Below are 25637 nucleotides of genomic sequence, written 5' to 3'. Positions count from 1 at the left end.
ACTCAATTTGTTGAATGAACACGCCCACATGCCCAGCTAGGCCAAGAAAGTGGGCTCTGCGAGAAGATATTCAGGAAGGTGGAGAAAAAGCTCAGGCCACACAGGGAAACGCGTGGGCCCTGTTGGTGGAGAAACTTGCTCAAGATACAATTTTGAGAAAAATCCTTGGCTCTTCAGGTAAATTGGTGAGCACTCTCCACAAACGCCTCCATAGAGTTAATCCGTGGGAAAGCACCCCCGAAGATGCTCCAACACGGAGAGACCCTGTTCCGGAAAGCGGCATAAATGATCCGTCCAAGGAAAGGATTCCACCCCCAGCTCCCGCTCCACCATCGTGGGTGCCAGCGGGCCACATTGCAGTGACAGTACAAACTCAGGGAAGGGGGTGAGGACGCTGTTACTGCTCTCGCGGGGTCTGTCCCAACAGTTGCTGTCTGCAGGTCCCCATCAAGACATCGCGTTGTTTGGGCCTGAGGGCGGAGCTATCCCAGAGGGGGCGGAGCCGGAATGGGGCGTCCCCAGGCCTTGTTGACTTCAGCGTCCTCACCAAGCAGCCCGAGCGGCTGCGTTTCTCTGCGCATGCCCAGGTCTCCGACGGCTCCCCAGTCCCCGTCTGTCCGGCTTCCTCTGCTGCTGGTCCCGGCGCCGCCCCTCAACACGGCGGCGGCGGCGGCTGCGGCGGCGTCGTCCGCGGCCGTGTTGTGGCGGTGGAGGCGGTCAGCTGCTGCGGAGCTCGCTAAGTCCTCGTGGCTGACCCTATGCTCTGCTGCGGTGGGCCCTACTGACCGCCTCAGCGCAGGTAATACAGCCGCCCGTAGGCTCCAGGTCTTGTGGTTTGGCTTGTCTGGAGTGCTCCGGTGGGGTGGGCTGGAGGGAGTCAAGGGAGGTTGGGAGTTTGGCTTTGGGGAGTTGTGGGGGGAGTGTCAAGGGAGTCTTTGGGTTCGAAGGGGCTGGGAGGCCGGGGAGGATGGTCCTTCGGCTCTGTCTGGCTTCGGACCACAGGCTTCGTGTCGCTGCAGTTCTAAGACACGCGCGGGCCCTTTAGGGCCTTTTCAGATCTACCCCGTGACTTACTGTTGTTTTGATTTTGAAGAAAGAGAATCCAACCTATGTAGCCTCGGGGAAACCTTGGGGGCAGGGCCTTGGAAGGGATTTAAGAGGCTAGGGCCGGCCCCAGCGTTTTCTTACTTTCTGTTTTGTTTGTTTGCTAGAGCTTTTACTACTGTTTAAGTATGGTGCCGGTCTTTAGGGTATTTCAGACACCGGCGTAGAGGATCTGAGAGTAGGAAAGCCAGAGGGAGTAATTTTGAAAATCCAATATATATATATTATTAACTTGTATTGTTTTTATATGTCCTTGTTTTAAAGTTAAGAAATCAAAACTATATTTTTAAAATTACAAATTAGAAGAATTTGGGTACAAAGGAGAAAGTGTGGTTTTACCAATAGTTATTTTCTCCCAATTATTATTATTATTATTATTATTATTATTATTTTAAACTACAGAAGTTTTGTGTGTTTTTTTTAAGAAAAAAATCTAGCAGCCATCCAATGAAGATATCACTTCCACCTTAGCATTCAGGATTTTTCTGTGCATATAAGAAGTATGTTTTAAAATCAAAATTGAGAACTTAGTGTGATTGTTATTAGCCAATAATATTCGCTGATATTCCTTCATTTTATTACCTAACTTCGTTCTTTTGAAAAGCTGCATAAGTCTGTATTTATTTTTGTTTTTGAACATTGTGTCCAATTTTTCTCTAATATTTTAGCTTTTAAATGGCTTTGAAAGAGGGTTACAAACCAGTATTTTGAAACATAATGTGGTAAAACTTTCAGAACGTCTAAGGCCAGATGGGGATACTTATTGTACATATTAGGCAAGTTGAGTAATATGTTTCCACAGAGCTTGATGGTAGTTTATGTGAGGCTTGGATGACTTTATCAAGCAGGTTACTAAAATAGTTTACCTTTTGTTTTTAAGTGTATTTTTGAAAGTAAATTTAAATCCCATATGGTCAGTTGAAAACAGATTTAATTCGTTAAACACAAACTGGCTCATTTGTGAAGAAGAGGTGAAGTGGAAGGCCAGAGAAGTTTGTATTTCAGGCAGTTTAAAAAGAAATTCAGAAAACAGCCAGGGATTAAGTATTTTGATAGTAAACCACAGGGAGTAAGCCATTAATGGAAGGATGATAACTATACTGCTTATTATTAAATAGACAGAAAGCTAGGAACTCCCTATTACAATTTGTATTTCTCTGTGCAGAAGAGCTGGAGGCTTTGTTGATTTAATCACCAAATTGTATTTATTAAATATACTGTGTGTTCATCTTGGTGCTAGCTTCCAGGGAAAACATAGAACTGAGTAAGATAATCACAAAGAACATTCTGGTTCTAAACATGTGTAGTCTGAACTCTTAGGCTCATTTGTGTAGTATTTTATTATTTGGGGAACTGTTTTTAACAGGAATCAAAAACATCCATGGCATTTTAGTTATCGTTGCTGGTATGCTCTTGGCACAACATCATAGGAGATATTGTCCCTATTCTACAGATTGATAAACAGAGGCTCTGGGGGATTAAACTGCTCAAGATTCCATTGCCTTTTTAGTGGTAGTGACTGCATTAGACTGAGGCATGCTTAATCTAAAACCTGTGTTTTCTGCTCTTCCATGCTGCTTCTGATTCATGAAGACTACCTTAGAAATGTCTTTTTTTGGTTGGAAATGTTCCTTACATAATAGAGACATGTATATAATCATACACATTGAAAAAGATTCCAAAGGATAGTGTGAAACTCAAATGATCATTTTAGATGAGGTTTCTGGTGGTGTATTACATTAAATTCCCTGAGCTGATGCCATTAACCAAGAAGATGGAGGATTGTGTTACTTTAGTCACTCTGCTTTAGACTTGCCTTTTGTTGTTAGTCTCTTTGATACACTCTTTACGAGGCCCTCTTTTTGGTATCCTGAATCAATAGATTCAAAATTAAACTGTTTCCTTTGCAAATTTAATAATTCTTCCCTTATTTCCTTGTTAATGACCTTAACTATTTTCTTAGGCTCAAAATCAAAGATCATATTTAATTCTTCACTCTCCCCTTTTCTCAGTAGTTTTTTGTCATTTTAGTACATTGTAGTACTTGATTCTCCTTCCTCTTCTCCATTTTCCCAGCCCCTACATAAGTACTTTTAATTCCTTTGCCTCAATTACCATTAACAGGAGACATCCCTAATTTCTAGGTTTTGCTCTTCATCATGCATACTTTAATCAAATTAATTGTCCTAAATGCAACTTTGATCATGTATTAACTAACAGAAATCAACAAAACAGAAAAACCCCAAACACAAATTATTTCTTATGACAGTCATTGTCCTGAATGCCTTGTTCTCATTTGGTCCTCGTAATAATTTGATGTCATAGATACTACTACACAACTTTACAGGAAAAAAATAATAAGACTTCATGAGCCTAAAGGCATTGCTGGTACGTAGAAGAAGTAGAAAGTGAATTCCAAGTGTGTTTCAGCGTCCAAATCTGTGTTCTTGACCATTGTGCCTCCCCTGAGTGGCTGCAAATCTACTGTGGAGTAAAGTCCTTGTTCCTCAGTGTCTACTTTCAAAACAGCGTTATTTGGCCCCAGGGCTCCTTTTCAAATTTATGTCTTGTTTTATTCAAACTTAAGTTTACACATGTAAAAATCTAGCTTCTGTAGCATATTTTCTTAGAGCTCCCTCTTCCCTGTCTCCTCTCATGTAGTTTAACCTCTTGATAACTTTCTACTCTGAATTTGTTTTTCAGTACTCTGAGTAGTAATTGAATTATAAAATGCCTGAAAATAGAAACTATGTCTTCTTACTGTACCTCCCAATGGATGCTCAGGAAATATATGTGAACAAATATGAAAATAATCACTGATCATCTGCCCGTTTAATGACATTTAAGTAGTATTTGATTTTAGTTGGTAGATGACACACACAGTTGTTTATTGGAATTTTTAATTGTGTATATATGTAACAATTAGATTTTTTATTGCTGTAGGCTATCAGATGAGAGCTTTATTTTGAGAATGATTACTAAATAATTATAAGTTTTTTATTTAAAAAATTCAGTTTTGTTTTTCTATATGCCTGTCTTGAGTAATTATATATGAAAATTCTTAAAATGAATGGTTTGACATTGAGTTCTTTTCCATGCTGTTGAGTTTTTACATGAACTACAGCATTCTCCTTGAACTACAGTGTTCTCATAAGCTCTCTGGCCTCACAGTTTCTTCTGTACTCATATGGATATGAAAGAATAAAAGTATGCCTAGACTGCAGTGTTATTGTATTCCTTTTGGTGATATTAGGAAACTCCAACTATGTGGTCATCTAATATGCCCTCACACAAATTATATGTAAGTCTGCTTCCTAAAGATTGATGTGAAATGTCAGACTTAACATGAATCTATCAGTTAATGGTTTCCATGCAGAGGCTACAATTATATATTTTTCTTATATCTGCCTTTGCAGCCTATATTCTATTACAATTTATCCATTTACTAATTCTTGCTTTATTAAATAAAAATGTAATCCTTGCTGTTAGCAATTGAGAATGTAGGATATCTTGGTGATGAGGGAAACATTTGAGGGGTTTTTTTTGAATGTCAAATTCATGATTATAAATGAGTAAGATTGATTCTCAGACTAATGATTTTGTCCGTTTGCTCTTAACTTTATAAGATATTAAAGTAATCACATACTTCTGAACATAAAAGTTTTAAGCAAGTTTAAAATAATTCATTGATTTTAAAATTTGGTGATATTTAAAAAACAGGTAATGAAGTTAAAGTGGTACAGAAAGTTTTATAAACTGAAAATATCTCCTCCTTAGTCTCCCACTTTCTCCACTGGGATGTAGTCATTCTTCTCTGGAATGATAAAAAGAAACTATTTGTATAAAAGTAAATGTGAATAAATATCCTTTTTCTTTAAACTTACATAAAGATGAGGTATGCTGCAGTTTCTCGCTTGCATTTGTCACTCACTGTGTCTCTAATATTCCATATGAGATAAAGAACTTAATTATTTAAAAAAAATTTTGTAGCCTCAAAGTATCTGTTATATATACTATTATATATCTGCTGTATATAATATATTTAACCGTATTATCTATTGGTGGTCATTTAGATTGTTTCCAGTTTTTTTTACAATTACACCCATTGAGGCAACACTATGAAGGAAGAGAAATAAAAAGTAGATCTTTTCTTGTAGAGGAAAATAAAGTTTGAAAGCTGAAATGAATATTTCTTTGGTGGGGGATGAAATGGATTCCGTTTCTGGCCTGATGATTAATGGGTAAGTGAACAAAGAGAAGAATGGAAATGTGGAAGGTGCTTGCTAGAATCCATAGTTGGCAATTGAGTTGGAAGAGTAGGGGGATGTTCGTGTGTTTGGTAGTATCTCCTGTGACCAGTTGTCTGCTCTAGGCAAGGGTCAGCCTAGAAATTCTCTTTAGAAGTTCTGTGCTTAGAAAGGATACTAGCTGTCTGGAAATTGGTCTCTGGGACTGTGGTCTATAATATAATAGTATAATTAACTTAGGAAATCTATTCTGGGGAGGAACTAAGATCCCTAAGTATCACCTAGAAGGAAATGTCATGGCCTACAATGCAATATATTTTCTGTTAATTTTTGTAGTATGTGTTCAAAGATATGATTTAAACTTCGAAATAAATGAAGCTAAGCAAATTCTTCCTTCAGCAAACTACTCCCATCCACATCTGTTCCTCATGGGTTGCTTGGTTAATGGTTTTTTAATCATGTTCTTTCAGACCTTGATACATGAACAAAAATAATACATGGTAAGGATGATAAAAAAAATTTAATGCAATAAGTGAATAGGTGATGATGGGATACAAGGTAGATAGTAAATGCTCTTTGATTCCTTCAGACTGGGCTACTATAAACAGAGTATTGTGCAAAGTGTAACAACTACTTAGGTTCTGTATCTGGTCTATCAGGTTACTCTTAGCAAGTCATTTCAGGTTTCCCAAGCTCTGATTTTTTAAAAGTAGTTCTGTAGCAATGTGTTCTCTTTTCTCTGTCAATTTTCAGTTAGTCCTATATATGATATTTGAATGTTGTCTTTTTTTGAAAGGCATCAAAACAGTTTTTAGATATTTGATAGTGATGTCATTTCTTTTTATGGTGGTACTGTATATGCTGCTTAGGTCAGTGTAGTGTAGGTAATATTTTACAGTGGTTTATTTGTACTGATTCATTTCTAAAGACCTATGATTCACTTTTGGCCATTTATACAGACTTTACTATTCACTGTAGAAATAATAAGTAAAAGGTGATTTGTGTTTCTTTCCCCATATAATAGTAAGAGGAATTCATTGTAGAAAGGCCAGAAAATATGGACAAAGAAGAAACAGAATATCAGGAATGCTATCACCAATGGGTGGTATTGGGTTAGCCAAGAAGTCTGTTATGTTTTTTCCATAAAATAAAAGACATTTTTCATTTTCAATAACTTTCAGCTATCTCCTGCTATTGGCTTCTAGTGGGTGGGGGCCAGGGGTGCTGCTAAACATCTTCCAATGCATAAGGCAGCCCCACAGTAAAGAATTATTTGGCCAGAATGTCAGCAGTACCAAGAAACTTCACAAACCATTTTTGACATGTTCAATCAGTCACAGTTCCTTCTCTGTACAATGCAGTTTTTTTTGCATTTCAGTTGTGTTTTTACCTTTCTTGAAATAAGCATAATATGCTGAAAATGTTGCATATCTTCTTCCATCTTCAATATTAAAATGGCTGCACAAAACCTAACCAGTTTTGATTTTTTAAAAAATGCACACTAAATGACAGCTATCACAATACAGTCTAACAAAATTGTTTCCCAAATTTACGACAACTAAGCACTGCCAGAGCTATTGTACAGCAAGAAAGTAATGGACTTCTTGGCCAACCCAGTCTATCCTCTTGTTAGTTCTGAGAGGCTTCTGTGTTAATGGGAACACCTGCTAGAAAGGCCTAGTTTTATATGCTATTGCCATATAAGGCAGATGGATTTGGTGATGGAAGCATGGAAAATGTGAGTGCTTAAGTTTTCTCTGACCTGGATACTTTGCTAGGTAACCAAGGCTTTGTTAGGGCTGCTGTCTATGTGTCAGGTGACTCATGCACATGTATGGCCAAGTGCTTGGTGGTTGAGGTGGTGGTGATGGGAGCTACGAGTATGTCAGTCATGGATCAATTGGGGCATCTCTCCTTGCTCCTGGATTAATAGTTCAGAGCTTTTGTTCTGATTATGTATCATTGTATTTTTGTAGTCCACCTTTAAAATACTGACTTAAAATTTGTTAGAAATATTTAGAAATGCCATAGCTCAACAAATAAACACAAATCAGTTTTTGGTTTACAGTATTTAGAAGGATGGTTTACTTTACCCCTGTGACTCCTGTTAAGTCCTGGTACTCTGTTCTTGTGTTTTATCATAGTCTCTTGATCACTAGAGTGGATTTTTTAATTCTTGGTCACCTTGATATTCAAATATAAGAGCAAATCTTGGAACACATGAAGGTAGTCACTGTAATTTTAGTTTTATCACTTGGCAATGGTCTGTAGTGACTTAACATGTATTGTAAATTTCTTCCTGAAAGAATTACTTCAAATAGTTCTAAACCATTTTAATGGACTGGACTTTTTTCTGCAAATAGAATGATTTGGACCCTTCATTTATGAACCACAGGCATTAGAAATGGAAAAAGACAGATTTAGATTTTTTTCTAGTGATTTATATAAATATCTGTAATTGTAATCATTCATGAAATTGATTTGGTTCTATAGAAAAGGGAGGGAAATCACTACAGACTTGTGGTTGTTTATGGCAAAAAAACCCATCCCAAAAACTTCATATAAGCTTTCTTTTTCTTCTTTTTCTTGTTAAGAACCCGTTCAATTATCACTATTTTAATAATCAGTGATTTTATTTTATTTAGATGAGAAAATGAATGCAGTTCACACTAATAATTTATATATACATATATGGATGCATGCACATGTATATACACATATATATGGACAGCTCCAAGAAGCACTGTTCATATAGAGTACAAGATAATTATCATTCTCTATACTGCTGCAGCAAAATGCACACTGTGTAAATGATGCTTCCTGGAATTGTGCCATATGAGACAATAATACCTTTAGGTGCTTCAACATTTTCATATAACCTTCCATTTATTTAGTCTTATAATCTTGTCAAAGAGGCAGGTGAGTACCATTATTTCCATTTTATAGATGCATGAACTAAAATTCAAAATAACTTCCATTTCCAAAATCAGCTTTCTTTTCTGTAAAATGATGTATAGTGTTTAAGGACACTGGGTTTGGTGTGAGATAAACCTAGAACTCAGCCCCGGTTCTGCCTCCTAAGCAAGTTATTTAATCTCTTTTCTTAATTCCCCATCCTTGAAAATAGTACTATTAGAATTTTGTTAAGATTGAATTAAAGTATTTAAAACAGGCCAGAACTTTATGTGCAGTAAATACTCAGCAGATGATAGTTGCACTAATAATAAAGGTAATCCTATTTTGTGAGTCAACACTTGACAGAGAGTGAGGGACCTAAAACAGTCTTACCATCCATATTGGGGACAAGGAGAGCCAGGAGTTAAACCCCACCCCACCCCCAAAAAAAACTAGGTATAGGAAGGACAGTGATTGTGATATTGACAAAGACAGGCTGCGGAACTACATTAGGCCAAACACAGTTGTATGTAAAATAAAGCAGCTTTGAATCATGGTCACACAATAAGAAGTGAGAAATTACTGCATTGAAAAGGACAGATGAAATTCTAACCTGTGGAGTATTTATACTGTACCCATTGACCCTGGCATGTTCCTGACATACCATTATTACTCATGTTCCTCATAATGATTCAGAGTCACCAAGAAATGGTTGAATTATACTGGATATTAGCCAAGACTAGAACTGTTACACCATAGAAAGACTTTCATTAATTTGTGTTTAATCTTTGAAACTTAGAGATCTTTCAGGTATTTGTAACATTGTTTATACTCTCTATAATGCTAGTAAACCATTTTACTAAACATGAATATGTACATCTTAAAGTTGAGATATGGTTAATAGTAGGGTTAATGGCCAATAGTGAGATTAATGGTCACTGGTAATGGTCAGAACTGGCCAACCATAAATATGTTTGAGTCTGGGCTTTTCTCACTTAGCTCAAAGCTTATTTATAAAGTCCAATGTCTGCTTGCTTTCTTTTATATCTATTAGTACCATCACTTGTGTAGAGCATTGTTAAAATCAAATCCTGCTCTTAAGTTCTTAATATTCTTTTGGCTATTTTGTCTTTCCACTCATTTTTAGTGATACACGAAAAGCGTTCACCTACGGGGCAGTCTATTTTTAAAATAGACTCTTGAGGCCTCAAATCATACTACATTAAAGTTTGGACAACTTTGAATCTGCCTCAAATATCAAAAGCTAAGAAAAGGTCTGCACTATCATGTACAGGGTTTTACTCATACTGAATTGAATTTTGTAAACACTCAGAATAAACCTGTGTAGTAGCTTTCCACTACCCTAAAAGTAAGGTCAGGAATTAAGCAGGACTGAGCCCTAAGCATTTTTAACTTTGATATTTATATTTAGGCCACTGCAGTCTCTTACTTCTTTACTGTATCTTGGGTGAGAAATAGGAGATGTGGGATTGATTTGGGCAATAAATTAACACATTTAATTTGGGTTTGTTTGATTCCCCGTTGAACAGCTTTCTACTGGGGAATAAAGTGTGGGTAGTATAGTAGACAAATAATGCCCCACCCAAGGATGTTTATGTTTTAATTCCTGGAACCTGTGAATATGTTGCATTATTTGGCAGGAGGGAATTACGGTTGCTAATCAGCTGACTTTAAGATAGTAAGACTCCTGGATTATCCTGAGGAGATCAGTGTAATCATAAGTGTCCTTGAAAGAGGAAGGAGAACTCAGCCGGGTGTTGCTGCGTTGAAGATAATGGAGATGGTCGTGCGCCAGAGAAAGACGGACACTAGATACTCCACAATGCAAGAGAACAGCCCCTTCCGCAGCCTCCAGAAAGGAACTCAGCCTTGTCTACTATACCTTAATCTTAGCCTAGTGAGATCCTTGTCAGACTTCTGGTCTCCAGAACTGCATTATTATAAACTTACATGGTTTTGGGCCATTACATTGGTATGAATTTGTTGTGGCAATGATAGAAAACTAATACAGGTTAAATATATTGTGACTATTTGATTCCTTAGGGCAATGATTGCTAAGCAACCCCTTCACCCAACAAAATATTAAGGTGACATTTACAAAATTGATAAAATTAGTGATACTGTGTTTAAATGGAGGTGGCCTTGAGCCCTGCCAGGTATAATTTCCTCTCATTTTTTTGCAGCATCTTCAAGGCACCTCTGAATTTTGGGGGCTTCTTACTTTCATAATAAAAGCAATATAGTGGGCAGGTGAATCCAAGTGGTATAAAGGATGCTATTGAAATTGGGAGAACCACAGTTATGAACACCATCAAGAAGTTCATTATAGTTAAAATAACCTAGCTAAAATTGAATAAGGATAGTGGCAGAATGGGATTTTTCACTTAGAGGAAGGGAAGTAATTGTAGAGAATAGCTAATTTGAAAGGTGGGGGCCTATGTAGAAGTCTTTGGTTTCAGACATACTCAATTTCAATGGTGGTGGGACCCCCCTCCCCTATGAAATTAATCTGGAAACTTATTAAATGCCCTGGAAATTTTATGCTAAAGGCGGATGATTTTGAATCAGAGCAGGAGAAAGGAGAAATATATACCTGCTCTAAAGTCCCTGAGGCAGTGTGTTAGAGGAAAGCAGGTACAAAATTAAGAGCTATTTAAATTGCTTTTCTGGCAAAAGAAAGTTGCTGGGGCCCTTGTGCATTTGCTATATGGAGTCATTGGGGAAAGAATCCTGTACTTGAAGTTGTACATAACCTTTGTTCTCAGTAGGAAAGAAAGACTATCCCTGTGCATACATTGTAAATACCCAAAAAATGAATTTACACTTGGGCTTCACCAGCTATAAAAAGAAAATTTTGGAGAAATTACAGTTAAAGTAGTGGATAAGACAAATTACTAAAGATTGCTATCTTTGAAAGTATTTTTGTTTCTGCGAAAACACTTATTCCTCCCACCCAGCCCACATTAAAATAAAACAAATGCCTTATAGAAACATACGGCTGTCTTTCTGGTAATTACCACTCTTCTTTGGTGTTCAGCGTATTTCATTTTTAGTACAGTAGCAAAGTCTGTCATTTACTGTTGTTTTCTTCCAGAATTGTTTTCTAAAGGAGTGATATAACAGGTTTATTGAATTCTTTATTGCTTGTGTATATATTTAGTTTTTCCTTTGTATTCTGACAATGCCTGAATTGCTTTATTCCAGAAATGTTTTTTGATGGTCTTTTTCTTCTTTCAATTTGACATTCCACTAACAAGAAAAAGTGTAACCTTTACTATTGCTTATCTCTGGCATTTCTTTCAAGAATTTGCTGTTTCCTGCTCCGTTATACAGTAGCGTTCTTTTTTAGCCTGCCTGTCATGCCTACATCAAATTTAACTTGTTTTTCAGTGGTTTATTTTGTTCTTTTTCAGGCTTGCTAATAATCATAGAAGGGGAAAGGAGGGCACCAGGGAGATCATGTGCTTCAGTTAGCAAGCTCCTGTTTAAGCTGAATCCCAGTAGATGAGGCCACCAGAGCATCCTCCTGTCTGAAAGTTTGACTCTGATGAATTTCCTGACCAGGAACTTAAATGGATGAATGGGCAACTGCTGCCCTCAGTACTTAGTATTAGCTATACACCTTTCCTCTCATCAGGATGGACAGCTCTCATAACATAGAAAAGCTAGTGACAAGTATTTAACATTTTGCTGAGAAACTGAGATGAAATAAACCCAAATACTTAGAAGTTAAAAAAGAAAAGGAGGGGTGAGTGTTTGCAGGCCATAGCAATTTAAGTCAAATCCAAGGTATTGTGAATATTTTGGCTGGCAGAGTATCAGGATCTATTGTATTCTCTGTTCATTCTTTTGCCTAACTGCTTGACTTTCATTCCCCAATCAATGCAAGGATAGTCAGTCTTTTTTGTTGTTGTTTTCAAGACTGTATCAATCTAGTCCAAACAGGAAAGAAATCACACAGTAATTTGAACAGGAAAAGTTTATGGAATTAACAAAAATAGTTTTGGCCAGTTAGTAAAGAGTTCTCTAAAGAGTATAAAAATAGATGTAAGGAGCAGCCACTATCTATAGGGCTATAAGTGAACATCCAAGGTCGGGCCCACCCAGGGCTGAGATCCAGACCTTGTTGAGAGGGTGTGTGGCTCACTGGATGGCTGTGAAGTTGCTGTGATGCCTCCTTGATGGCCTTCCCCAGAAATCTGCTCTCCCGGGTACCAAGGGAAGATGTTCACAGAGGTTTCACGTCAGGTTGTCTCCACAAACCACCCAAGGTAGGGCACTGTGGGAGCTTGGTGCTGGGGAACTTCCCCCTGTGCTCTGTAGGAACCTGCCAAGCATTGCAGCCCACCAGGAGCAAAGCCCTTTCCTCCTGCAGTGTCTCTCTGGCACGTCTATCCATTGGTGGAACATTTACTGGTCTTTTGGAATTGATACAGAAGTATAGCGTTTTTTTCCTTGAATAAATATGACCTGTAACATTGTGTAAATTTAAAGGCTATAATGCCTTACTTGGATACATTTATATATTGTAACATTTGTCATTGTAGCGATACTACATAATTGTAGTGCAATGTTGCCTATATTCATTGTAGTGCATTAGAGCTCTATAGCTTATTTATATTTGTTGCAAATTTGTACCCTTAAACAAAGTGAATCTCATCTCTCCACCCCCTATTCCCTGGTAACCACTGTTTTATTCTCTGGAAGTAGAATATTTCTGATTTGTAGTTAATCTCTGGTGGAATCAGTGCAACATACTGCCGCTGTATGCCTTTCTTAAAACATATATGCATTGCTTTTGTTCCCTTTTGCCATTTAGAAACTTTTTTCTAGCTGAAAAGATAGACTCCTTTTGACTTTTGGCTAGTTTTTACTTTTGTGTTTTGTTACCTGTCAGCTATTTCTTGCTTGCCCCTTGTATTCTTTCACATTTAAATGTCAAAATGAAGTCATAGTCCCTGGCCCAACTATTTGAGCACTGCTTTTTAATACACTGACTGATAGTGGCTCTATCTACAGTTTTAGGCGGTACTTTATACTTCCCTCTTTAATTTTAACAATATAAGGATTTTGTTATTTTAAAAACAGCTGACAGGCATTGAATTTCAGAAAATGTGTCACACTTTGAGCTTGTATTTTATAATGTCTTGGAAAGAAACATAATGAAGACACTAGATATTGGAGCCTTGAATTATGTCATTATGACCTTGGACAAGTAGTTATGCCATTTCGATGGATCAACTAAGTAATTTCAGGGTTTTTCTTTATAATTTTATTATTTTTCTAACTAGCTTTTCACAAATATTAAAGTACTGTATTTGGTTTGGGTTTATATGCACAGGAAATGATATGGATTATGCCTTTGCTACAATGACACAGACTTTTAAAGTTCTAGAATGAGATTTCAAATGTCAACAATATAGTTTGTTTTTGACTTGGCCTCATTTTATTGCTGTTGCCACAGTACATCATCTATAAAGAATTAAAATGCCCAAAAAAGCTCTTGTAGTCAGTAGATCAAGGGAATGATTTAGAAAATGTACACATGCCTACATTTCTTTCAGGTCGACTTTCTGAACCCATCTTTTAAATCTCTTGCATATTTTACCAGCCTTTGTGTACCTCCTTATACTTAGAATATTTGCAAAACTGTTTAAAATATTTACCCTTCTGTAAAATTTACTGTGGCTTAATATTGCATTAATAATTCACAGGAGAGCCTGTTGACTCTCTTTTTTTTTCTCCCTGTGATTGTAGGTTTGTCTTTCTTGGTATTATTTATACTGCTGTCTTTTTTGCTTCCCAGCTTAACCATAGTGACATTAATTTAAACCATTGAAAGTTAACATAAGTTTTAATATTTTGTGATAATATATTTTGGTATCACAGGTTTATCTTTCGTCTTGCCCCCCTGCTTTTTTAAAGTATAGTATTAACAACTAACTGGTAAGCTCCTTAAGACTTTTGTCTCTTCTCCTAAGAAATATACCCCAAAGCAGGCTATCTTAATATGCAGTAGAGTATATAACTTGTCTAGTGCATAGCTATATTTGCTCCCCTGCTCCCCATATCTTAAATAACTGGGAAACTAAATTATTCATTAGTAGGGGGTCTTGAATTATCTCCTCTTTATTATAAGGCACAACAATCTCATAGACAAAACAATTAGCCTGTGGGGTCTGTGTAACTCAAGTACTGGTCTATTTCACTTGGATTAAATGAATTTTATGCTAAAGACTTTACTCATTCATTCAGTCTCTCTTTCATCATTTACTGATGGCTTCCTGGATATTAGGTGCTCTGCTAAGTGCTTGAAATAAACAGGCATTCATGTGTTTATTTATATAAATAATTTTCTTGAAGAGGCCACAGTCAAGTGGGTGAGAAACAGATTAATAACCTGTGGAGAGGTGATACAGAGCTGTATCTAAGGTGTCTTGAGATCATTGAAAAAATGCACTGTATCTGTGCAAATTTATACTTGGAAGCCCTAACTTCTAAAGTAGCTGGTTTTGGCAGTGGGGCTTCTAGGGAAATAAGGTTAAAGTGAGATCAGAAGGGTGGGGCTTTGATTCATTTGTGTCTTTATTAGAGACAAGAAAGAGTTTGTTCTCTCTCTTGTACACACTGTGTACACACTGAAGAAAGGCCATGTGAGGAGGACATAGAAGGTGGCCATCTGCAAGGTAGGAAGAACATCCTTATCAGGAACTGAGCATGCTGACACCTTGATTTTGGATTGCCAGCCTCTAAAACTGAGAACATGAATTCTGTTGTTTAAGCTCTCTGGTCTGTGGTATTTTGATACTGCATCCTAAGCTGACTAAGATAGGCACCTAAGTAGTCTAAGAGAAGATGTCTGGGTCATGGGGCTTCTTCTCTTAGAATGATACATAATTATAAAACATTTGGTTGAGTGATAGGCTTCTAATATATGTACTTATTTCGATATTTAGTAAGGTACTTACATTCTATTGTGTTGGCCAAAACGTTCGTGTGGTATTTTCCCATAAAATAAGACATTTTTCATTTTCACCATTAACTTACTGATTTGAATATTTTGAGTATGTTAGCTCTCTCTCCCATTAGGGGGACACCGTGTCCCACAGAGACCGTGAGCCACAGTGGATGAGGAAATAAGTCATTCCAGACACTCTTGGTCTGTCAGGAAAAGGGGGTGGCAATTCCTTCTAGTGGAGAATGCCCTGAGCCCCTCTCTTGAAGTGGCATATATTGAGAATGATGTGTACAGGGGTGTACAGCGTGCATGCAAAGCTTATCAATCAATGTCTAAAGGCTATGTTTACAGAAAACAGAGATCATAGATAACAATGGAAGGAACACAGAGATTTGCCTCAGGTCAAGGTCTGGTAGGCAGGTGGTACCCATTCAGCCCTGAAACCTGGGCAACTAATCTCATCCTATGCTTGGACCCCAAACGTCAGTACTCATTAACTTGAGAGCATTCTTAGCAAAGTAGGTTTCAGCAGATTTAATGCATTCCTTTTCCAGGCCTAATTGCTGCCAGAGAACCACCTGATCACTGGCCTGGAAAGGCGGGCAAAGCAGAGCAGCCAAGAGATAAGGAGACTTCTTTCAGATAGAATGAGGACTCTGGCAATGACAGAGCTGAGGGGTGAGGGTCTCTTGTCCCTTCTCTGTGTCCCCCAAGTCCTTTGCTGATGGCCCCTATGCGACTCTGCCTGTCTTAGGTTGCCCCTGCTGTGAAGGGGTCTTATCATTGACTAACCAGCCATGCTCCGGGGCCAAGCGGCGTGATGTGAGGGAGACAGGTTTTGTCTCACAACATAGACAAACAAAATTGTTTCAAATGAAGTTAAAGACAACTAAGCATTACTAGAACCATTTTATGGAAAAAACCAAATGAACTTTTTGGCCAACCCAATAATAAAGCAATTATTATTACTTTACTAGGTTTGTCATTCCAGAGGTTAATTCATGCACTTTGATTGAGGAGGCATGTACAAATGCAGACATATTTGTAATACTGTTGTCCAGTGGGTGGGATTATTATCCTAACTGGGAAGTTGGGGCTTTTGTCTCATACCATTTTTCTGTGGAAGATGAAATACAGCTATTTGTTCAATGAAGAAGATCCATCTTGAAAGGATATTGGCAGTGGTAATGAGTTAGCCATTAGACAGGTATTGCTGAGTGCTACTGAAATACCAGCTGAGATTGGGGAACATGACTCTTTAGTGGTGTCAGTCCACGTAGTGGCTTTATTTTCTCAGTAACACTGCACAGTATAAAACACTCCACAGAGAATGAAGATTCTTGGATTGGTAAAGGTCAGGAGTATGCAAGGGGAATGAGACAGAAAGTCAGAATGAGGTGTTGAGAATAATGGAGAGTTAGTGAAAGAAGCCATGTTCATAGGTCCTATTATCTTTGGGAAGAAAGTGGTACTGGTAAGTGTCAGCAAGTTAAGTCCCATAGTTCTAAACCCGGCCTACTGCCTAATTTTGCATAGCCTAAAAACTAAAAGAAGAATAATATATTATAAGGTGAAAATCAAGTAAAGTCCCATAGTTCCAAACCTGGCTTACTGCCTATTTTTGCATAGCCTAAAAACTAAAAGAAGAATAATATATTATAATGTGAAAATTCTATGTATTTCAGGTTTTAGTGTCCATAAAAAAAAGATTTTGGAGTACAGCCATGCTCTTTACATGTTTGTGGCTGCTTTCGCTTTACAGGTACAGATTTAAGAAGTTGTACCAGAAACAATGGCCTGAAAATCCTAAAATATTTACTCTCCTTTTACAGAAAAAGATTGCTAGTGTACTAGTTACACTGAAGATTAAATGTTGTCATAGAAAAAGAATGAGCAAGTTAACTGTAAAATGTGATTGTAGAATAAAATAAGGATTCAGAAGTTGTAGAGTGGGTAAGTAGTCCTCAGTTTAAGGAGTTGCAGTTGTTATCTTTGAAGCTTGATTAGTTGTTGAAGAAGCCCAGGATGATACTAAGAGTTGGGGAGCAGAAAAAGACTAGTTGAGCTGCCTTAGTCCCATTTAAAAATGGAGGAGCTAATATTTGAATTTCCTTAGTATGAGGACTGGGAAGATTTCTGTTGATAGATAGGTAACATGCAATCAGAAATAATAATGCAAAACATGTTTTCCTACTTCTTTTCCAACCAGAGTTTTTTTTTTTTTTTAAATTATCAACCTTTTAGGGCTCCGTAAATGAGTAAAAGTATATGTATTTATATGTGTGTTCTATAACTACTTTCTATGTATAAACGTACATATGTGTATATGTATCTGTGTGCATTTTTTTTCCCCTTTACTCAAATCTTGAGTTCACATGGATTCCTCCAGTTCCATCCTCAATCACAAGGTATTTATTTCCTCGAGATGTTTCCCTGATCTTTACATGCTTTGGCTTTCCTCAGAAACACCATAGAGTTATTGTGATCTCATTGAATATTAGCAACTACAATCTAAAGTATTTTTTACGTGTATTACTAGTTACAGATTTTTATACATTTGATAAATATTTCTTGAAATGGGAATGCGAGAGGATTAAGTAGGTTTGCATTAAATAATGGAAACAAGTAACAGTGACTATTATAGTATATTTACATATATTCTTTTGACACTAATACCATTTTGACCATGTAGCAGCTGTGGCCTAGAGAGAGGTAAATTATGTTTCCTGAGGTCACATAGTAGGAAGCTATAGAATTAGGATTCCATTCTAGAACCCACAGTGATCCTTTAATTGTATTTCTGTTTATGTTGAAAGAACATTTTCTGTTAGAATGACTCATAATGAACCTACAACTTGATATTAAATTATTTTACTAATATTTATTGTATAAGTGATCCCTGTAAGAATAGCAAATGAGTAAGTAAAACTAAATTATATTTTTATTGATATAAATCCTATTGACTTCTGACCAAAATTTTACATTGCTGAGTGTTTACATTGTGACTTGCCACTATAACTTATGTGGATTCAGTCTAGATATATTTAATACATTGTTACATAATTTATATCTGGAGATTGGTAATAATTCATGAACTTTCCTGTGAAGAAAATAATAAAATAAATATAATAACAAAAATAAAAATAAAATAGTCAAATAGGAAAACAATGATTTTAGCTATCTCACTTTTATTATAATGTTTAATATATTATAGCTCAGTTATTGGTATTTTTTCTTACAGTTTTCACAAGCTGTCATATATCAGGTTACAGTACTAGTATTTAATATCTATAACTAAAATACTGAAATTAAGAAAAAATTTAATTTTCAAAAGAGTATTATGTTCACTTAGTTTCAAGAAATCTAAACAAAGTAGTAGAGTGGGTCTTTTGCAATTATATTTATATGTTCTAATGTTTGAATAGAATTTCTTCTGTTTAAAATTATTATATAATGACTTGCAAATCTTGGGTTTCTTTCCAACTTGTATGATCTTGGATAAGGCAACTGCTGGATCTCAATTCTTTATCCATGAAATGGAGTGAACTCTTCTGCAGTTCTTAGCTCATAAAGAAAGCTTTTAAAATTAAGTTTAGCTTATGGAATATGGTCTCTGAATTCTCCATGTTTTTCATTGTTCCTGAGTCAATAAGTGATCAGTTTTTATTTATTGAATTATCGAATGAAGTCTTTTTGCAGAAACACTTTGAAATTGAAATATCCAAATATTAGCTAATACTAATTACTTTGAGTAACTTTTGCTGAGAGAATATTTAGTACTTTAAAATGTACTGTAAGCATAATTTTACACAGATCAACTATAATTTGAAGACCAATCAAAGCACATGAAATACTTATGTTATTAAAGATCTTTAGAACTATGAATCATTTTAGCCAAATTCAAAGTAATTTTTAAACATTTGTCTGAAAATACACTAACCATTTGAGACTAATTCCCTTGAATAAAGACTGTGAACTGAGGCCATCCATTGACATTCTCTCCTCAATATGCCTGTGTCCTACTCCTTGCTGGGCCAGTGGTGAAGTTGTTATATGCAGCCTGGAGGGAGGTTCTGAGCTATAGTTTAACAAGCTTTCACAAACATTTTGGTTATTCAATTCATACTGTTTTCACCAAATGAGTTTTATTGACTCAAGGAACCACTGATGACAACTTAATCGTGCAAATTTAAGGGAAGCCTCCTAGTACTTACTTTAGAGCCTATAGCATTATGACGATGATCTTATGGTGACAGTTCATTAAATATTCTCTGACTCATGAGTAAAAATAAGTATAAAAATTATTTGTCCTAGAAAATGAAACTGTAGTATCAATGTATGTGTGTGTGTATACATGCATGCGTATCTTGGGGATCTCAGACTTAAAATTGTAGTTGCTGTGTTTTCTTATTTCTGATAATGTGAATACTAGTTGTAGTGCATGACAGTAGATCTATGAATAAGTTCACAAAAGCTCTGTGTTATAGTGGAAATCTAGAACAATAATTTTACTATTTCTTAATCTTTTTTCTTCATTTGTGTGGTGCAGGAAATATCACCTGTCCTGTGTAAGTACTGTAGGGTCATAATGAAATTATATGCGATGGTATTGAAGTACTTTGGAAAATTAAGATTGATATGTAACTAGTTATTTTATGCAACTTTTTACTAGAGTCTGTCCATACATAAAATGATCATTTTTATCTTTGTATAATAAATAGGCTTAGACTTCTTGAAAGTTTTTAAAGGTGCCCTCAGGTTAGCATGACTTAGTGACCTTTTCAGTTGGAAAAAAAAAAAACGAAGTTAGAAAAGATAACAACTTGCTCAAAATTACATAGTGTGACAAGGCCAATCTTTGCATTTCACAGTGTGATAATATATAAGAAAAATATCATTGGTGTGAGCTCATATTTTCATTTACCTTACGACATAGTAGGGAAAGAGAACAGATCATCTGAACTGATGGATAGCCCCCGAATTGTGTAATTTTGCTTTGAAATATTTTACAATTTTTATTTGAATATTGTTCTGTGTGAGTTCATAATTTTTCAAATAAAATAAGCCCCACTTTGAAAACTTGACCCAGGAGGAGCTACAAATGTGTTCCAATTTTCTCTCACATTTCCCAATTGATCTCTTTACGTTCTAAGAACATTGTCATTTAATGGACTGAAACCAAAAAGCTCAGTGGCCACTTTAGTGTTTTGGTTCAGACTTTTCCTGAGTTAGAAGAGGTAAACACCTTTCCTGTTTTAAAGGCTACAACTCTTACAGGAATGTTTTTGTGTTAAGGATGGTTAGTATAGCACTTCTTAAATTTCTTGGAAATAGATGTTAAGCAGTAATCCTCTCTGAGGATTAATTTTGTAAGCTCAAAGATTTAGGAACTTTGCATATCGAGGGCATTTGTAGTATGCTGTTGGAGTTGTGTTTAGGAATACCCATTCTTGCATTGTATAGTGATACAGGTTTAAAGTGGTCATATATTTAGATCTTAGAATAAAAGGAGAATAGAGCCTTGGGGAGGTAACTGAAATCTTACAACTTTCAAAATAAAACTTCAGATTGATTTGCTTCATGTCTTGTTCCTTTAAAAAATTTTATATTCCTTTGTCTTCTTATATTCTATACCTCGAACTCACATAGAGCCACCACCCACTGTTTCTCTGTCTTCTTTGAGTTAATGCTGCTCTTCACTGCTCCAGGTGAAGAGACTCGGAAAATGAAAGGGGTGAGGGGGAAGGTAAAGAGTAAAAAAAATTCATAGAAGCCATGCTGGAATAGTGGAATTAACTATATAACCTAAAAGTCTGCATCTGTGAATATAGGTATCTTACAGCTTACAAACTACCAAAATATGTAACCAAAAAAAACCCACCTTTGTTTTGTTACTTTAAATTAAATGCAGTAGTGAATTGAAAGTTTAGGGGAGGAGATGATCTTGATTTATTTTGAGGCAGTGGTTTATCAGTTGATCAGATGAAGATTCCAGAGTTCGAGGGAGCATAGAGGAAAAAATATACCTCACTTTGCTGTAGCCATTTTTCAAATGTAGGTATTATAAAATTTGAAAGGATTTTCTAAAGTAGAAAGCTGGAAGTTAACTCTCACGGTTGTTTTATGTTTAGCCACCATTTATTCCATGCTTGCTAAGCCTTTTACAACTGCGATGAATATTTTAAACACAAGACATTATTTTATCTTCATTACTTTATTTTATCTTTATTATTGAGTTTACAGTATAGACAAAAAAGATTTCTTGAACCAAAGAAAACTATACAAGACATAATTTTTGCTAAATGATATAATAAGTGCTCCATTAGAGAAAATTAGCATGGGCAGGAGTTAGCTAGTTGGCTACCATAGAGAGGTTAAGTCCCTCACTGGTGTGTGAGCCCAAGTAAGTGTACAAAGAAAAGGCAGCTGGTCCTGATCAAGGCCTCTCAGCCTATGTACAGCCCAGTTGTTTGTTTATTTTTTTTTCCATATTAATCTCTCTATTTCAGTCAACTGATTTGTCAGTGTTTGCCTTGTTGTTTGGCTTCCTTTGATCTTAACACCTCTACCTTCTAAGTTTACACTTCTACTCTATAGTTCTGTCTTAAGGAGGCCACTAGATGATGTCTTCACTAGATTTTAGAATGGGCACATTTTTGTTCTCCCTTTTTAGTGTCTTTTGTGTTTAAAAATAAAAGTTTCAAAGATGCATTTTTTTTGTCATAGAGGTGAAAGAAAGTATTGGATATGTGGATGTTAGGAGCTTTATATGCAGTGCACCATTTCCTCTTCACATATTTATGGTGGTCCCCCCCCCCCCATTTTACAGACAAGGAAACTTAAGATCACAGGTTAAGTAATTTGTATGAGATTGTACCATTTGTAAATGACATCAGATACTTTATTTCCCACTATTCCATTCTTTCTTTCTTTGCAACTGAGAGTACCAAAAGGGAGAACAGAAGAAGAAATAAGAGGTTGAAAGAGAAGAGATCTGAGTTGAACGTCTTTTCAGCTAAGAGAATGAAAAGTTTACTTTTTTAAATTTATGTTTTAAATTTTTATTTATTGGTTTGAGAGCGAGAGAGGCATTGATTTTTGTTCCACTTATTTATGCATTCATTGGTTGATTCTTGTATGTGCCCGGACATACAATGACTGGGGATTGAACCTGCAATGTTGGTGTATCAGGACAACGCTCTAACCAACTGATCTAGCCAGCCAGGGCAAAAGTTTACTTTCGAATTATGGGCCAGGAGCTTCTGTGCAGATTGTTCTGTTTCGGGAAGATTTGAGTTGTGGCTCAGCTACTCATGCATCGTGAGGTTGTCTCACAGTCTCTCTGAACTTTGGTAATCTCTTTCGTAAAATAAGTTAGTGGGTTTTGATAGGGGTAAGGTGAAGAAATAGAGCCCAGTGCCAGGTATGCAGTAGTTATGTAGGAAATTGCATGTATATGTTATCACTTCTTTTAAAAAGGTTTTGTTTTTATCATTAGATGTAGATTTAATTAGATGGTCTTGACAACTATTTTCCCCCCTTGGAAATCTTTATTTATTTTTTAAATAATGTTTTTATTTTTCAATTACAGGTGACGTACAATTTTATATTAGTTTCAGGTGTACACCCCAGTTATTGGACACTATATAATTTATTAAGTGATCATCCCAATAAATCTCACTGGTCTGACACAGACATCGGGGTGTCCAACTCACAGCCTTCATGTGGCCCAACTCAAAATTGTAAATATCCTTAAAATATTATGAGTTTTTTTTGTGATTATGTTTGCAGTGTCATGTAAAATAAACATGTATGCTCTTGCTAGATACATGCGTGGCTTCAGTTTTACAGTGGTATGCTGTTTCCAGTGTGTTATTTTCTAAGTGCAGACAGTAGAATTTACACCATCAGACATTACATGTACTCGTGGTAACTTAGCAAGGCAACGATTATCAATGATATTTCAACCTACCTTTGCAACGTTAGGCGTTAATGCTATTTAGAAGTCAGGTAAGCATTGTTACTTGATTATTAAAAGTACTTCACACCTTGGCAGCACCTCACACATCATCTGCCATGCATTATAATCTGCTTTCTGCCTTGCCCTGCATTCACTGCTGAAGAGGGCTAAGGCAGGGCCCAAACCTTGCTTTCTATTTATCTGTCAATTAATTTGCATAATAAAAAGTAAATAAAGTTCCTTATCTATTATTATTTTTTTAAATCCCAGCATGGCTTCTGCAACGTCTCAAAAGAAAAATAACCCCTCCACCAAAAAAACAAAAATTGTGGATGAAGGAAGATTGTTTAATAAAAAGCAGACAGATGAGTACTACTTTGTTGAGGCAAACAGTAAGGCACTCTGCTTAATTTGTAGGGAATTTGTGTAAATTTTCAAAGACTATAATTTGAAAAGGCATTATATGCAAAAACATGCAGCCAAATTAAAGGAGTATGAAGAATTGTGTTGTAAGGGCAGAATAGCACAACTGAAAAAAGTCTGTCTTCTCAACAAAATTTTTTCAAAAAGTTACAACTCGGGCAGATTCCATTGTAAAAGCTAATTATGTGGTAGCATATTTAATAGCAAAAAAATCAAAACCACTAACTGGTGGTGAGTTTATTTAGCAATGTATAGAAAGCATGGCAGATAAAATTTGCCCTGAAAAAAAGGGGGATATTTCTAAAATCAGTTTGTCTCACCAGACGATAGCAAGGTGAATTGAAGAAGTCAGAAAATCTATCAAAAGAAGTTTGGAGAGTAAAGCTGCTAATTTTACATTTTATGCTTTGGCTATGGATGATAGCACTGATGCTACAGATACAGCTCAACTTGCTATTTTTATTAGACGTATTGATGATGAATATAATGTCATTGAAGAAATCACTTCTTTAGTGCCATTAAAAGACACAACTAAATCAAGAGATTTATATGAAGCAGTAAAAATATGATAAAGTGATTTTCTTTGTCCATTGCCAACACATCTGGTATAGTTACTCATGGTGCCCCAGCGATGGAAGGTAAAAGAGAGGGACTTGTAAAATTAATATAAGATGATGCAATTACTGCCCAAAACCCACGTTTGATAAAGTATCATTGCATAGTGCATGAAGAAAATGTGTGCACAAAAGCTTTAAAAACGGATGTCATGAAATCATCATCAAGATTGTGAATTTCATAAGAGCCAAGGGATTGAATCATCTCTAATTCCAGGAATTCCTTAAAAGTACTGATGTTGATTATGGTAACATCATTTAATTTTCAGAAATAGGTGGCTAAGTTGAGGCCAAACGTTGAAAGAAAAACTATGATGTGTTATGTTATCAAGTCATTTATGGTATCAAAATAAATTTGCACCGGAACTTGATGATGAAAACTCGCTTACAGATTTAGCACTTTTCATGGATTTGACTGCTCATTTAAATGAGTTAAACATACATCTTCAAGGTGAAAAACTAGCTTATCAATACCATGTTTCAAACCATAACAACGTTCAAATGAAACTGAAATTATGGCAAGCTCAAATTAAGACAAAAAATTTTTATGCACTTTGACACATTGGCTAAACACAATCCTGTGAACAGCAAAAAAATACGCAGCCTTGCTTTTTGATTTGATACAAGAATTTGAAGACAGATTTAAAGATTTCCAGGAAAATAATCAGTATTTTGCTCTACTTGCGACTCAATTTTCAGTTGACATAAATATGTTACCTGCCAGTTTTCAAATGGAATGCATAGGGCTGCAGTCTGACATTCAACTTAAAGAAAAATTTGATTGTGTCTCTTTACTTGACTTTTATAGGTCCTATCTTTTCAGAGACAAATATTCCTTGCTTCACAGTCACCGCTTATTCATATCATCACTATTTGGTAGCACCTACATTTGCGAGCAGCTATTTTCAAGAATGAAACACATTAAGATTAAAATTAGAACCAAAATGTCTGATGAATACCTTGAGGACTCACTGAGAATTGCAACTACTTCTGTCAAACCAGATGCTGATGCACTAGTTTCTCAAATATGATGTTAAACATCCCATTAGTTTAATGTTGCCTTGTTTTCTTTTACTTTTATAATAAAAACTACTTTAAAAAATCAATGATGTTTTATTACGTAGATATAGTACATTTCTATATTAGTGATCACAAACTTGGGATTTGCTCAGTGATTTTAAAAGATTATAGAAAGGGCCGCTGTATACTTAGGGTTATTATGTGAGGACTTTTTTGCTTATGGGTGGTGGTAGATATCACAAAAATTATGCGCAGATCCTTTTTTTTGCACATCTGTTTTTGTTAGTGTTTGTGTATTTAATGTTTGGCCCAAGACAACACTTCTTCCATTGTGGTCCAGAGATGCTAAAAGGTTGAGCACCCCTGCTATAGTTAATTAGAATATTATTGACTAT

General features: G+C 36.0%; 1 protein-coding gene across 1 annotated transcript in view; it reads left to right on the top strand.

Annotated features, from left to right (window-relative positions):
* The first annotated feature begins 551 nt into the window (after window positions 1-551).
* The window catches only part of PCMTD1 (protein-L-isoaspartate (D-aspartate) O-methyltransferase domain containing 1), a 74216-nt gene continuing 49130 nt past the window's right edge, over window positions 552-25637 (top strand). Inside the window, exon 1 of the mRNA XM_054595128.1 lies at window positions 552-799. The gene's annotated coding sequence lies outside the window, so the exon portion shown is untranslated. The remainder of the gene's footprint in view (window positions 800-25637) is intronic.

This window comes from Pteronotus mesoamericanus, unplaced genomic scaffold (assembly GCF_021234165.1).
Source record: "Pteronotus mesoamericanus isolate MK-2021 breed Mesoamerican mustached bat unplaced genomic scaffold, CSHL_Meso_final scaffold_54, whole genome shotgun sequence".
In the NCBI taxonomy this organism is placed as follows: Eukaryota; Metazoa; Chordata; class Mammalia; order Chiroptera; family Mormoopidae; genus Pteronotus; species Pteronotus mesoamericanus.
The sequence above is the reverse complement of the archived record's forward strand: the minus strand, read 5'-3'. Positions and strand labels throughout refer to the sequence as shown.